Below are 17,277 nucleotides of genomic sequence, written 5' to 3' on the forward strand. Positions count from 1 at the left end.
AAATTAACACAACATTGTAAATCAATTATATGTGAATAAAATAAATTTTTAAAAAAAGAAGTAATAGTTGATAATGTGGACATGATAAGTTCCCCTCCAAAGAGAGAATACAATGGACAGATTCATTCATTCAACAAATATCAACTGAGTACCTATCACATGCCAAGTGCAGTTCTGGGCACTGGAAATACACCAGTGAACAAAACAGTTAAAGTCCCTGCCCTCGTGGGACCAGCATGGTACCTGGGGAGAGACAGGGGACGAACAAACAGAACTAGATCTAATGTCAGTAACAGTAAATGATCTGCTAGAGAATGATGAGTTGGGTCGGAGACCTTTACTAAATAGTGGAAGCTTCTTTGGTCGGCTGGCCTCCGTGCAGACACCTGCAGAAGAGACATGGTGAGCTGTGCCGACATCAAGAAGATGAAAGAAAAGAGGCTGAGAAGTGTAGTTTAGGAGAGATTCACTTTTAGAGGGTAAAGAGAAATAATCAGGGAAAGACACCAAAAATAAATGGAGAGAGAAAAAGATAAACCACAATAGTAAACTAACTGTGAAACAGAAAGATGTATCTTAATAATGCCAACGTGGCTTTACAAGAAGTCAAAGGCTTTATAAAGATTATGGAAAAGGGCCACTGGTTTAGAAAAAGGAAAACCATACTCTAAACTTAGGTTCTGGCCATGCTCTACGGCAGAGTTGGTAAACTTCCTATAAAGGGCCAAAAAATAAATATTTTCAGCTTCAAGGGCCACCGAGTCTGCTAGGAGGACCTGGAAGCCGCCCCAGACAATTCATAACTGAATGGTCATGCAAGAACACGTGTATTTAATCATAGAAGAACAATTATCTGATGTGACCAGTATTGTGGTTCTCTAGTTCAACAAACGTTTTTGGGGGCAAAACTCTTGATTTCCCACCACCAAAACACTTCTCCTCCATCTTCCTAGAAGGTACCACCAGGTACTCAAGATGTTTGAACCAAAAACGCAAGGGTTGTCCTGGTTTTCCTGCATCTCCTACAACCATCTATCAACACCATGCTTCTTCCCTCTGTCTCCTTTCCAGATCCCTCTGGAAGCCTCCAGTATCTCTCACCTGAGCTAATTCGAGGGCCGCCTGACTGTCTTCCTTGAGTCCACCCTTGTTCCTTCAAGTCCTCCTCTCAGAAACCAGAGTTAACTTTTAAAAATGTAAATCACACCATGTTGTTCTCTCACTTGAAAGAATTCAGTGGCCCATCAGTGCTTTTAGAGTAAAATCTAGATCCACACGAGGGCCTCCCAGGCTCCGCATGGCTGGCACCTGCCTGTCTGTGGATCACGGCCAAACCGCTGTCCTGCTCGCTGCCCCTGGTCTTTCCTCTCCACCACAAGGCTCTTCCTCTCCAACTAGAATATTCTTTTCTACTCTTATCCTCAAGTGTCTGCTAAACTGTGTTTTCCTTAGCTTGGTCTCTCTGAACCACCCAATCTAAAGAAGTTCAGCTCCCTCATTCCTCTCTATTATATCACCTGTTTGTTTTCTTTATGGCTCTATATTCATAGGTAAATATTATCCAGCTTTATGTTGAGTTATTATCAGCCTCACACACTGGACTACAAGCTCCGAAAGGAAAGGAATTTTACCTATTTACTGATATGTACTAGGGTCCTAACATCTAGTAGGTTTGACACAGCTCCTTGTAACTTTTTGTAATGAATGAGGTTTTCTAAAGGCTCACTAGCAAGCACTGGGGTTTAATGTGATATCTTTGGGCCCTGAAGACAAAGACACTTGGTTTTCCAATTACTTTGTGATCTTTGGCAAGTCATTTATTTGTGTTTTACTTTGACCATCTGTAAAAAATCAATAGCCTTTCATGAGGATTAAGCCAAAGACAGCTCATTTCTTATACACAGTAGGACATGATATATGCCAATTTCCTTTTATCCTTCCCCTCAACCATTCTCCGCCTTGTATAAAACACTGTTGAAGATCCAAAATTTAAAAAGAAAAAAGTCCTTACATAGAAAGAAATTACAACCTGGTGAGACACCTGTTTCACACAAATATCTTCAGTATGGGCTGAATGAGTATAAGAACTCTTCTGAACTCCAAACCTGCCTACTTCAACTCTTCAATGGTATGTCTCCAGGCATCTCCAGTGTAGCATCTCTGGAGCTTAACTCTTGATTTCCACCCACTCTTTATCAAAATATTCTTTCCCTTAGCAGCCTTTTCCATCTCTAACAGGGTACCTCCACCTACCCTTTTCTCAGGACACTAAACAGTAAGTTATCCTCCACATTCACCTGCCAGAAGCTCATTCATCACTGTGGTCACTGTTTCTCTTCCAAAACATAACTCAAACTTGGCTCCTTATCTCCTCCTTGATGGCCCCCCAAGAGTCCACCAAGACATGGAAGCAATCTAAATATCCATCGACAGAGGAATGGATAAAGAAGATGTGGTACATATATACAATGGAATACTACTCAGCCATAAAAAAGAATGAAACAGTGCCATTTGCAGCAATATGGATTGACCTAGAGATGCTCATATTAGGTGAAGTAAGTCGGACAGACAAATATCATAGGATGTCACTCATACATGGAACCTAAACAACGATACAAATGAACTTATTAACAAAACAGAAACTTATGGTTACCAAAGTGGAAACATGGAGGGGGGGAGGGATAAATCATGAGCTTGGGATGAACACACACACACTACTCTATATAAGATAGCTAACCAACAACAACAAAAAGAATGAATGTTGGGAGGAAAATGAATACAGGAGCTCTATATTTGTGAACATCGTTTCTTTCCCCTCAAGCTCAGAAAACAGTTTTGGTCTTTGGATCATAAAACCAAACAACCCAAAATAATCCCCAAATAACAATTACTCTTCCTCACTACACACATGCATGCACAAACACATAAAAGCACACACTCTAAGACTGAGTGCTCTATTTCACTACAATAAGTTATATGTCATTAAAAAGGGCACACAAACCAATTACAATTTTGCTTTGCCTATGTAGTCTAAATTATACTGCTCAATAATATACTTACTTTGCTGTTAAGAAATTGATATTTTAGAAGTAAACATTACATATTTCTAATCTACTAGGATACTTTTTGAAATATTATGGATTCTTGGAATACATTTTAAAGATGATAGAGGTTATCCTCTTTAGTAAAAACATTATTACATTTTAGAGAAGGCAAAGAAAAAATTGAAGGAGTTAGGGAAAGTTAAAAGAGAATTAATCAGGCAGTGAGTTTGGGGAAAGCAAAAGGAGACTGCCTAGAAAAAAGAAGAGGGCAATCAAGGCTCTCAAATAATGAAGACAAGATTCTTTAAAAGGAGGAAGGTTCATACTTCAAAAAGTAATAAAGTAGCCCAAATGGATATTGAAGTTGACCATTAAAACGTTCTGTAGTGGCAAAGGAAACGTTTCAGTATCTTCGTCCCAACTATATCCCCCTGTATTCTTATTGCACTTTAGACCCTTTTAATAATTTCAGCATATCAAGCTTTATTTGATATCAGAATATATATTTGGATATATGAACTTTTATCCAATGTAAATCATTCCTGTATGAATCGTTCATTCCCTATGACTATAACATCTTATTTTGTAGTTATCAGCTGCAACTTGAATAAAATTACTGTCCAGTATATAAGGTTATGTGACCTTTACAGCCTGTTATTATTGGGGTTTCAATTCAGTTTAACTTTTATGAAAAAGTATCTTCATTCTTTGATGTAACTTTAAAGGAAAAAACACAACTTGTCTCCTAAGCCCATAGTATGAATTTTAATGGTATCTAAAAGAACTGCATTTCGGTTGATAAATATTTTAGGACATATACACAAGGGCACACTCATTCACACCTGCTTTCTCGTATTCATATGCCACCAACCAAAACAGAAGATAAAATTAAAGAAAACACATTAAACTAACCACATAAGTCATTAGTTACATTTCTAAAGTTAAAGTTCTTCACATGAAAAATTTATGTGGGCAACAAACAGACCTCATTACGTTTCTTCAGACCATGAGCAATAGAAAAATATTCTGGACTGTGCAAAAGACATTATTTAAGGACAAAAGAGAACTAATTCATTTATGAATTCAGGAAGATTTAGCACTAGAGAATTATTTAATGCACCTATAGAGACAGTTGATAAAATTTTGCAGGTGATGGATTACGTGTTAAGGGGCAGAAATTATAAAATTAAAGCTGAAAAAATTCTTCTGTATAAATCATTCAGGAGAGCTAGGATTTGACTAATGACAAATAAATACATGGAAGAGAGGAGCTTCTTTTTTTTTTTTTTTTTTTTTTTTTTTTGCGGTACTCGGGCCTCTCACTGTTGTGGCCTCTCCCGTTGCGGAGCACAGGCTCCGGACGTGCAGGCTCAGCGGCCATGGCTCACGGGCCCAGTCGCTCCATGGCATGTGGGATCTTCCCGGACCAGGGCACGAACCCGTGTCCCCTTCATCGGCAGGTGGACTGTCAACCACTGCGCCACCAGGGAAGCCCGAGAGGAGCTTCTTAAGATAGCAAAGTGCAAGTACCAATGAAATGTTTTTGGGCCATTTGTGTCATTACACTACAGAAGACAACTGCATAACAAACTATTTCCAAACAGACAGGCATGGCACCAGTGGTTTCCCATTTAGTTACAGTAACTACCTAGAAGTCTGGGATCCTGGCTGCTTTGTTAAATAAACAATAAGTGTACTATTGAGATTAAAAATAACAACAACAACCAAACGCTTAGGGTCTTAAGTTTAGGTAGCAACTTTGCAAGCTCTCTGGAGGAGCAGACTGTACATATGGGGATGGAGTGACCTGACCAAAGTCACATACCCTATCAGTAGCAGAGCCCATATCTGGCCCTACATTTGTCCACTACCAATTACTGAGGGCCTATTACATGCCAGATGATGTGTATACCTTTAATCTTTATAATAATTCTTCAGGAAAGATATCACTACCTCTACTTTAGAAAGGAGCACACTGAGGGATTTAGAGACGAAATAACCTGCAGAAGGCCAGTTAGTTGTGATATAGCCAAGGTTTGCAGCCAGTCGGGCTCGAAAGCCAGTGTGCTTTCTTGGATACAGAACAGCATCCCTGCTACCACTGTGTTAAAAAGCATCAGTCTTTAACTTTAATCTGGGGGTCAGAGTTTTCTGTCCAATTCAGATGAGAACCTCTTTTTTTTTTTTTTTTTGGAATTCAGTGAAGGAAACAATGGAGAAGAAGAACAATTTAGCACAGAATTCTTGATCTAACTAAATAAAATAAGACATTTGAAAAGGTGAAACCATAAAAAGAAAAAAATGAAAAAAATGTTAAAAGGGAATTAGTACTTCTTTTCTTTTCACTGGTTATTGTTGTAGAAGCAAACTGCTATTGCCATAGAGATAAACAATCATTGTCATAGAGACAGTTAAAATGGGACCGTATTTCATATTCACACAAACTTATGGCAATATCCTTCTAATACAGTCGAACAGCAAAATCAGAAAGATGGCCTCCTGTGTGACAATTTTAGTGATTCCAAATCCTTATGACATAAACCAATAGAGACCAGACATGTTATTTTATAACATTCAAATGTTGTGTTTAGTTGGCTTTAGGTTTTATGTTTCTATTCTAGCCTATAAGTGTGAGTCTATTAGATTCCGAAGGAACTGATTCAAAGAGAAGAATGAAGTCAGACTGGGAAGACCTATCCTTCCAGCATCTTTTAGAGGCAGCATCTGCAGCGAACTAGGAAGCCATCCACTTTCCAACATGGCCCTGTGCTAATCCCACCCCTGAAAGCCTTTCCCTGATTGGAACCCTCCTCCTCATACCCAGCTGATGGACGGAGGCAAAGCATGGATTCCTTTAGGCAAAGCTCTTCACAGCTTCCTGAGGGCACAAGTCACAGTAACTTCTCTGCAGAAACTCATGTTCTCTACAGAGAATAGTTAAAACTCAAATCCAAAACCTTTGTGGTTAGGTCTAGGTGTCAATGCATGTGAAACCCAGGAATTCTGTCTGCATTCTCACCAGAAATCCTAATTTTTGAAATCGTGGTTTTCTATCTCAGGACAGCTTCCACAATTCTTGTCCCATACACCAAGATGTAGCCCTAAGACATACCTCTTCACCGTCTCTGTAACACACATTTCATCCTTTTGGCTTTAAACTCTTCTTCCTTAGATACGCACAGCTGTGCTAGAAGCCAGCTTGTCCTCTGCTTTTCCTGTTCCTGCTTCTACACTGCTGAGCACCACTGTGACAGTGTATGTTGTACATTTCCTACTGAGGTTTGTGTGACCTCATTAGGTTTCTTCAGACCATGAGCATTTTCCCTGTAAATATAAAATCCAACAGAAATGATGGGCCTAGGCCAAAGATTTGGTCTTTACCTAGGCATTCTCCCCCAGATAGTTACTGAAGGGATGGAGAACGAATGAATGACAAATATGTTCACAAAATTTTCACTGGTCAAGATATGTTATAAAAGATTCAGAAAAAAGCATCATTCAGGCATCGAAAGGTTAAGCCTCATTTTACTTTGATGTAGAAATACAGAATACATGAGTAAGATTTCCCTAGAGTCATATCAAAAGCTACAGTGAAGTTCTTTATGTGACAGAAGTAGGTTAGCGTGTGGTTGGCTGAGCAAGATAATGAAACAAATCTTTAACTTTCAATTACTAAGATGCAAAGGGATAAAAATGCATCCACTCTGGGGCTTCCCTGGTGGCGCAGTGGTTGAGAGTCCGCCTGCGGATGCAGGGGACACGGGTTCGTGCCCCGGTCCGGGAAGATCCCACATGCCGCAGAGTGGCTGGGCCCATGAGCCATGGCCACTGAGCCTGCGCGTCCAGAGCCCATGCTCTGCAACGGGAGAGGCCACAACAGTGAGAGGCCCGCGTACCACAAAAAAAAAAAAAAAAAAAAAAAAAAAATTCATCCATTCTGAATGGAAAGCACTGATGAGAACACATTGCGTGGGTGCCCTTAACGCTCTGGCAGCAAGGTTGTATCATGAGTATTTGTGAAAGCATTAATTTGGGAAACACTGCATAATACAAAGGATGCTTTACCAAAGCTTTTCTTGGAAAGCCTGAGGAATAAAAGTAGAAACAAACAAATAAAAACATTTTCCTATGCCTTGTACTCAAATGGCACTTCTGAAAAGGGTTTCTTAGAATAACAGTCACTGTCTGATACTAAGTAATTTTCATTAAATGGATACTCAGATGATGCACACATAAGGTACTATAAGAAAGGAGGCATGCCAAAGTAGCAACATGTAGGCTCTCTATTCTTTCTTTTTTAATATATATTCCTTTTCATATTCTTTTTGGGCAGGGGAGGGATGGATTGGGAGTTTGGGATTAGCAGATGTAAACTAGTATATAGAGAATGGATAAATAACAAGGTCCTACTGTAGAGCACAGGGAACTATATTCAACATCCTGTAATAACCCATAATGGAAAAGACTCTATTCTTTCTTAACAGTAAATTAAACCAGGGTAAAGAAGTAAAAACTATTCAAGATCCAGAGACCATGTGAGAGATTCACAGCAGAGCAGTAGTTAGGATTAGAGCTAGCAGAGTACAGGGACACTAGAGGGAAAGTTTAGGGCATCTAAGTTACTCAAATGAGAATGAACAGCTATTAACAATGTTTTCTAGTTCAATTTTTTTCAGGGACAAGAAGTACTATTTAATAATGACTCCATGAATAATTGTGTCCTTGAGCATGGCTGTATAAAGCAGATTAGATAGATAAACCTGGAACTATGTAACAATTATGTAACTATGTAACCATTATTATATGTAACTATTATGTAACTATTTTCACCCCAGTTACCTTCTAAAAGAACACAGACCTACTGTTAATTTGAAGCGCTATCCCATGATGAGAGTTTTCTATGTTGAGGTCCAGGGTTGTAATTACGTAAGTATTACTAGTAGAAATAACATTTTTTAAATTGGAGAGATAAAGGTTTGCAAAGACCTTTGCAAAGATCTTTGCAACTCGGATAATAAACTTTTATTTGTTATTTATTTTCCAAAAAAACTTAAAAAAATACAATATCGTTTAAGTAAGATGAAACTGACAAGTTTATGGCTGGACTTAGTTGATCCATAAGTGTTCTTCTATTCTTGAGGTCCCAGGACTTTATAAATAGAAGAAAAAATACAAAAATGGTAGGAAAGGTAGAATTTATTTCATGTGTTAACTGGCAGCTCAATCTGTCAGCTTTAAAAAAGTCATTTGTTTTTTGTTTTTTTGTGTGTGTTTTTGTTTTTGTTTTTTTAAAGAAGATGTTGGGGATAGGAGTTTATTAATTAATTTATTTATTTTTGCTGTGTTGGGTTTTTTTTCGTTTCTGTGCAAGGGCTTTCTCTCTAGGTGTGACAAGCTGGGGCCACTCTTCATTGTGATGCGTGGGCCTCTCACTATTGCGGCCTCTCTTGTTGCAGAGCACAGGCTCCAGACGCGCAGGCTCAGTGGCCATGGCTCACGGGCCTAGTTGCTCCATGGCACGTGGGATCCTCACAGACCAGGGCTCGAACCCATGTCCCCTGCATTAGCAGGCAGATTCTCAACCACTGCACCACCAAGGAAGCCCTAAAAAAGTCATTTTAATGAACAATTTCATTCTAGCTTTTGAGCAAGGATTCAGAGAGTGTAATGATGACAGAATGCGCATGGCTCCAGAGGATAGAATTGCTTAAACTGCAAGAGCAAGTATTTGTGTTGGACTCAGGAACAAGACTATATAAAAAAGAAACAGCATGGTGACTATAATCAACAATCGTCTATTATATATTTGAAAGTTGCTAAGAGAGAAGATCTTAAAAATTCTCTCCCAAGAAAAAAATTGTGCCTATGTGTGCTGAGGAATGTTAACTAAAGTGATTATGTTAGTCACTTCACAATATATACATATATCGAATCAGTATGTTGATTACCTAAAACGGATACAATGTTATATGTCAATTATATCTCGATGAAAATACTTTAAGGAAAAAATAAACCAAAGAGATTGCTTAGGATCCTAAATTTTAGAGACATTTAAATGGCCACCAAAGGAGGTTTATGACATTTGCTTATAGTATAGAGGTTTGGAAATTAACCTGTCTTGTTGTTGTAGTTGGGTTCTTGGAGATGTAGTGGAAACATTTCCTTGTCAATCTTTTTCTTGCACACCCTATTTCTAGCCATCAGTAAACTCGGTCAGACATACCATTAAAATACCTCCAGCATCTGGCCTCTTCCCACTATTTCCCCTGGCATCTGGTCCAAACCACAGAGCTCTCTCTCCTGGCCTATTGCCATAATTTCCCTCCGGTCACCCTGTATGCACTCATACCCCCGACAGTCCGTAGTCAGAATGGTCCTTTCAGGACATATACCAGATCCGGTTGCTTTTCTGCTCAAATCCTTGAGTGGTTTTGCATCTCGTTCAGAGACCTACAGTCAAACACCCTCCAAAGTCTGGTCCTCACTCCCCTTCCACCTCTCACAGCCCCTCTGTCAGCCACTTCACCATCAGCGGCTTCCTCCAGGCCTCTACAATGCCAAGCACGTGGACACATCCTGGACTTTGTGCTGGTTCCTTCTGCTGGAGATGGTCTGTCCCCACATGTCACTGTGCCCCATGCTCTCAAGGCACCCAGGTATATACTCAACTAGCACTTATTCCCGACCATCCCCCCCCTTCCTCTGTCCCCTCTGCGTCACCCTTCTTGATGACTTGTCTTCGCATCACTTAGAACCATTGGGCATATCAGAGGGTGCTTGACTGACCTCTGTCCCTGCCGCAAAGCACAAGTTCCATGAGAGCAAGAGCTTCATTCGATTTGTTCACTGAGAAATGCCCAGAACCTAAAACAGAACCTGGCACCCTCTTAAAGCCAGTTAAATGCATGCATTATTCCCAAACTGTTACACCGGCATTAGGGAGCATCTAAATGGGGTTCTCATCATATCCCCGTAAGGAGTATGTCTTTCCTACCACTAAAAGAGTCTGGTATGGCCCTTTCTCAACAGCCTCCTCAGAGCACTTCACCCCAACCATTTGGAATAACTGTATCATAGGAAATGCAATGAGATAATTCCTATTAAATGAGAAATCATCAAAGAACTCAATGTTGCATATTATTCCAAGCCATAGTTTTAAAATGCTGCTTGAACTATTTATTTTCTCAATGGAACCAGTATGTTAGTATCATTAAAAAAAAAAAAAACAGGTATTTTTAGTTTGTTCTTTCTGACCTACAGAAATACCATTTGCTTCACAAGTCTAGCAAGAAAAAGTGTAGTAAGCCAGGCAGAGGATGTAGAATCTGACACTTCCAGACTCAAGTCTAGCTGACTGAACCAACATCAGGTGCTACAGATAAACAACAACAGCAAAAAGATGTTAAATTGTGTATTTTTCAGGCTCGGTGTCAACTCACTACAGGCATCTTTTTTCCAAAGCAAGGAAGTTAAACAAGTGATGGAGGTGTATGACCCACAAAATGAAGCAGTGACGGAAAGGAAAATAGGCCTAGAAAGAGAAGCCACTTTATTTTTGTAATTACATCATCAGATTGAAGACGGGTTTCTCAATTGAAGAACAAGATATTCTCTAAAGGAATGATTAAATTTACCAGTGAGTGTAAGAAATAACACAGGTTTGATGTTGATGAGCCAGCATTGTGGAGAGAAAGATGTCAAAATTGCATCATGTCATTCTTAAGATTGAATTTGGACTCGATTTCAGAAAACACCAAGTATGAATGTTCATTCTGAAAAGCCCAGCATTTCATATTTCTAAACCAAGAAGAGACAGTGATATTTAGCTTGGAAGAGAAAAATGTCTTAACATTAATGTTTTCAAGGCACTGGCCTTATTGGATTACTAGAGAAAAACTGGAACTATACTTTCCAGAATATTCTATCTCTAAGGGTGTACATAGGGGTGACTTCTGAAATTCCTTACAGCCAGTAACTTTAATATTCTGTATCTTGAGACTTTCTTAGCCTAACAATATTCCTTTTTTATCTGATACTGTCAACTTTGAAGAGTTCCTAAGAAACTGTTGTGAGATAGTGTTAAGTGGATGCAGCAACATTGATCTGTGCAAACTAAATCCTTAGAGATAATTGTGTTAAAATGTTACAGGTAAATCCATTGAAACCACCTAAAGAGCTTGGAAATTTAGATCTTGTTCATTGTGTCTGTGCTTTTCCTGGAGAACTCTTATGTTTTACCACCAGCAATCACATAAGATTTTTCTTAACTCCACTACTCTGAACTTTATTAGCAATTGATATTAACTACAGTATTGTTCTGATATGTTCTCTCTCTCCTATTAATTACATGCCACTGATTTCCTACTGCCCTGTTCCGGAACCCCTTATACCTACTACCTCTGACTATTCTTATTCTGATATCTGTAACAATTCTTTGTTGTTGTTGTTGTTTTTCCCCTCAACATTGATTTCTATTCTATAACTTACATGACCTCTTCTTAGTATAATGTGTAAATTTTATCTGCAAACAAAATATATTTCTTAACTTGGTTTATGACTATACGTACTTTTTCAGGTAATGATATATCCTAGAGATCTCTCCATAGTCATATACAGAGATATTTTTATTGAGATATAATTGACATATAACATTAGTTTCAGTTGCACAACATAATGATTCAATATTTTTATATATAGTGAAACGATGACTACAAGAAGTCTAGTTAACATCCATCACCACACATAGTCAGGATTTTTTTCTTTTTAAATATAGGCATCATCTTCCATCTTATCCCTCTTATTACTGTCCTGATCATTGAAAATGCTTTTCTGGCTTCAACCATCACTTTTATGCAGTTGACTACCAAGGGTATATCATAAATTTGACTTCTCTACCAAAACCCAAGACCACATTTTATTTTTCCAGTTGAGGGGTACATTTGCATTTAAACATTAATATGTGAAAGACACTCTCAAATGTTCGTTGAATCAATATAATACCAATTCCTCCCTTCTCTCTGACACCGCATTCAGTTACGGAATGCCATCATTTCGACCCTCAGAGTCTCAAACTGATATAACTACATTTTGGTTTCTATTCTTACTACTGCTAACTCAAGTCTTCATTATCTCCTGCAAGGATTATTATAAAAAGCCTTCTGGTCTCTGTGTTTAAAATATGTTTCAATCTCAACAAATTTTATTTCTGCTGTGACCTGTGTCTTTCCAAGGCACAGATCTCACCCATCGATGAAGCCTCAGGAGTTCCCTACTGTCTTCGGAATCGGGAAGCATGTGACACCATGTCTCAGCATGCCTCTCCAAGTTTATTTCATTTCCTTTACCTCCATACATAGGTGTCTTTATCAAAATAGACCACGTATCCCCTAAGCACTATCTCAGCTTGGACAACTCTATACTGTTTTTGCTAAAAGAATGTTCTGGAATGTCACCATCTCCTTGTCACTCACTGTGCCTCAGGTTGGACTGTCAACAATCCAGCCATCCTTCAACATCTACACTAAATGATTCCTTCTTGAAGAACATTTTCTAGTTCCTTACATGGAACAACATCTCTCGGAATGAATCTCTGTGACATTTGGTTTCCATGACACATACCAGAGTGCACTTGGTATGTTATTCATCTATGTAATTCTTTTATGCCCACAACTGGACTGCAAACTCTTTGTAGACGAGAAGCTTATTCATTTAATGACCTGAATCACTAAGGAAGGCCTTTTCTTATAGTAAGAGACAAATTCTTTTTGTTTTTAATTGAACACAGTCAGTGGGCTGCAACATACATCACATGACAGATCCTCCTTGAATTCAGTTTGGTGAACACAATTCAGGTTTTAAGTCCAAAACTAAAACACTTAATTTCTAAAGAATAGGCTATTCTTACCAACAAATAAGGCAAACACAATACGCTACTTGAAGTGATTATGGAAAATAGACGACTAAAATCATAATAAAAAACTATAAAACACGCTGCCACAACTTTAGACAAACGCTCTAGAGCAGCTGTCATCCATGCACTTGTCCTGTAACTCTGATTAGGTGAGGTCACATACATCCTGTTCTGTCTTGGGAACTGCAAACAGCTGGGCCTCAAACAATGTGCTTGTCTCCCCTTCAGTGCATACTCTGCCTTGTTTTACGTTACTGCCTCCAAAAATTCTAAATATCTCTGAGTCATGAGTAATTTCTATCCCTTAATTCTATTTTATAATATAATACATACACAAATGTTAAGAGAATGGACAGTTTCAAGAGACAGTGGGGGTTTAATTTGGCAATTGGGAGTTTCCAGAAGGCTTTTCTGAGGGGAATTTCAGGAAAGTGATGGGAGAAGAATGGGGCTGAAAAGAACCGAAGAGGAAATGTTTGGAGAGAAAGCGTAGAAAGTCAGTTTAAACACTCTTCAAGAAATATTCTTGTTGAAGAAAAATAACTTGAACGCACACTAAATAATATTAAGATATAGTCCCCCGACCTAATCGATAATAAATATTTTTAAAATATATTGAAAAATTCACATTTTTCACTGAAGAAGATCACTTGCCTGTACAGCATATTTAGAACATGTAGAATACAACTCTAGGATAAACTGAGGCATATTGAAAATTTAAATCTCTCTGTAGCACATCAGTTTTTCATATTCATTCATTTACTGAGTAATTATATAAGCTATTTAGTAGTGTTTACTAAGTGCTCACTAAATTTTATTCATTATAATTTATCATGTGTCTATTTTGAATGTCATATTCATATGTGATATGAAAAATATTCAATTACTTTATAAATGCATTGGCTTGTTTAACATCTTTGTTCATAGAATACTTTTTTCCAAGGCTTGTGTTGATAAATTTTTGAGGTCATAAGTCGTTTGAGAAATTGATCAAAGCTATGGACCTGTTCCCTCCCACAATGAACATGCTCACCTTTATACCAACATGCTCATAGTTAGCATATAAGAGCATTTCAGTTATCAAAAGCTGATACAGGTAGGGACACTTTTCAGATAAAAGAAGCTTCAAAACTTTTCATTTGAATTATTTTGGAAGAAAATCTTTCCAAGACATGTCACTCATTTTCCATCTTAATCAGATTATAGAAACTTTTATCTTGATGAAGAGTGCTGTTCCCACCATATGGGCTCCACTCTGCCAGATTATTTCAGAACTTCTTTTTCTTTATTGTTTCAGGTATTCTATCTGCTATGTATGTGATTGTAACAGCACCATCTCTGCTCCCAACCCTTTCCGTCAAAACCAGGAACCAGAAAACAGAAAGCCCAAAACTATTTAAAGTTGAAATAAAATAAGCTATCTGCAAGGTTCTGAGACTCTCTTATTAAATTGTATGGTCTTTCTTTTATTTGTGGTTATTCAACTCTGTCTCTTTCTTCAAGAGCTTATCTATATTCCAGAAAAGTGAGGTGCTGTGCATACAGGCTTTATAAAAAAAAAATTTGTAGTCTCTATAAGACATGATGATCTTTTGAAGTTCTTTAAGGAGTCTTTTTAAATTTAATTTTATTTATTTTTTTATACAGCAGGTTCTTATTAGTTATCTATTTTATACATATTAGTGTATACATGTCAATCCCAATCTCCCAATTCATCACATCACCACCCACCCCCTTCGTTAAGGAGTCTTATTCCAACCCACTGAAAAAAAAAATGGGCATAAGCAATAAACAAACTTTCTTAGTTACCTAGTCTCTATTTATCACTAACATGCTGTGTGTATGTGTGTCTGCGAGCCTGCAAGCATGTGTGTGTGTGTGTGTGTGTGTGTGTAAGTTTGATGTTGGATAATTAATATTTGGACTTAGGACATAAAACAAATGCCAACTCACACAGTTTACAAGTTGTCACCGCAAATTATTCTCTCTGTGTGTCCTTGTCCAAAAACATTGGACATATCTGACACAACACTATAGTCATGCTTTACATATACTAGTATCAAATTGGATACCATGAAGAATGTGAATAATAAGTGATTATTATTTATATTACCCAATTTGATATGAGTGGATTGTGATGGTTAATTTTATGCGTCAACTTGACTGGGAGGGGAATGCCCAGATGGCTGGTTAAACCACATTTCTGGGTGTGTCTGTGGAGGTATTTCTGGAAGAGACTAGCATTTGAATCAGTAGATTGAGTAAAGCTCTCCCTCACCAATGCAGGTGGGCATTGTCCCATCCATTGAGGGCCTGAATAGAACAAGACGTCAGAGGAAGGGTGAATATGCCCTCAGCTTATCCTGGACATCCATCTTCTCCTGCCCTTGGACATCAGCGCTCCTGATTCTTAGGTCTTTGAATTCAAAGTGGGGCTTAACACCATTGGCTTTCCTGGCTCTCAAGCCTTCGGGTTTGGACTAGAATGACACCATCAGCTTTCTGGGCCTCCAGCTTGCACAGAACGGATCTTGGAACTTCTCAGCTGCTGAAATTGCATGAACCAAACTCCCAAAATAAACCTATTTCTATGTACCTACAGATATCCTATTGGTTCTGCTTCTCTGGAGAACTCTGACTAATATATGAATATACTTTGGAAAATTCTTAAATATTATTGAGAATAACCTTCTTCTGGTCATCAAACAACAGTAAGTCAGTCCCTGGACCAGTATTTGGAAAAACCAAAATAAATAAAATCTCTTTTGGGTAGTGTAATAATGCTTGGGATACTTATTCACAGAATATAACCTTTTCTTATATGGATAATCAGTGAAGCAATCAGCGGGCCAAACAATCACACTGTCCTTACACAAGACTGAAGACAATATAGAACAATATTGGTTTTATTTGCAGCATTAAATTGCTTTGTCACTATGCTTAATATACTTCTTAAAGTTTAGTGATGATAAAGGAAGTAGGCAAACCTAGGCGAAGCATAATTTTAACACAAATTTTTCAAAAATACAAGTTTGGTAAGTCAAAAGAAAGGTAAAGAGGAATAAAGATTTGCAATTTATTGATATTTATGGAATTTTTGTCGTAAGTAATACTAGTAATATAGGGCATTTGGTATGCTGTTATTCAAACAGCCTACTTTAAGTTCACATTTAAGTTACTAGACTCTAAGATTGTTTTTGGTTTTTAAAGTTTTTTCCAAACACATTCTGAAGACGTGCCATGTTTCGATCTGATAATACTTTTAATGAGCCATGCGTTTTAGAATTAGGTGCTAAGGTTAACAAAAATCAAGAAAACAATAGCTCTTTGCTTTTTCCCCCTCTGTTTTTCTTGTAAATTACTATTGTCCAAACTGGCATAGCAGCCTTCCTGGTTCCTTCCTCCCCCCAAAAAATCGTAGGCCCTTAGAAGAGTGGTTCCATCTTGAATGACCAGCATCCCCAGAATCTCTCTAGGGTTTTCCTTCCACGTTCCCCAAACTCATAACCCAACATGCTACCCCCTTTTTCCACAGATTTTACCTTTCCTCTCTTTGCCCAGACACTTTTGGAATGGACATTTAATTTGGATTTTCTCTGATTTCTGAATTCATCCTTCAATAAATATACTATTTTCAGTCACTTTTTCTTCTCCTGGCCCATAGCAAGGACAGCTCCCTTCATTCGTGAACCAGCACAAGCTGCTGGACATCTACTCTCGGCAAAAGTCTGGGCCCTCCACCACCTCTGGAAAGTGGATTAAGGCATAACTCTAACTCGTAAGGCCTCAAGCTGCATGAAGATGGCATGTGGGCATGGAACCGTCTGCAGACCTTTGAAGTCTCCATTACACAGGTTCTCTTCAACTGAAGAATATTACCAGTAGTTAGCTATTACCAATTACAAGTTGAGGTCACCCTGGCAGAATATATCTCAGAGTCAAATGAGTCACTATAGGAGTAAAGGACCTTCCGAAGAAATCAAGTATAAGATGAACCACCAAAGCTGTAATCATAAAAATGTTATGTTCTATACCGTGTGAACTCCCCTAGTTAATCCCTCCTCAAAGTTAGGTCTCTTCCTGATCTAGAAATTAAAACTTAAACATCCTTTGAATAAGAATGTGAGGTAAGATATTGATTTAAACACATCTTTATCTACAGTTAGTAGTCTTTATGTGAAGATTGCTAAAACATGACAATGAAAGAAAATCTGAGTCATAGTAACATCACAAGAGGGAGCTGTAAAGAAATAAAACTATAAACATGTATCAACTCAATGCATATACTATTTAGGAAGAATAGTTCTTTGTTCTTGCAGTATT

General features: G+C 38.0%; 1 protein-coding gene across 3 annotated transcripts in view; it reads right to left on the minus strand.

The window, feature by feature from the left end:
- Positions 1–17,277, minus strand: part of ADGRB3 (adhesion G protein-coupled receptor B3) — a 799,670-nt gene that overhangs the window by 372,749 nt on the left and 409,644 nt on the right. The window lies entirely within an intron of this gene.

This window comes from Pseudorca crassidens, chromosome 13, assembly GCF_039906515.1.
Source record: "Pseudorca crassidens isolate mPseCra1 chromosome 13, mPseCra1.hap1, whole genome shotgun sequence".
Classification (NCBI taxonomy): domain Eukaryota; kingdom Metazoa; phylum Chordata; class Mammalia; order Artiodactyla; family Delphinidae; genus Pseudorca; species Pseudorca crassidens.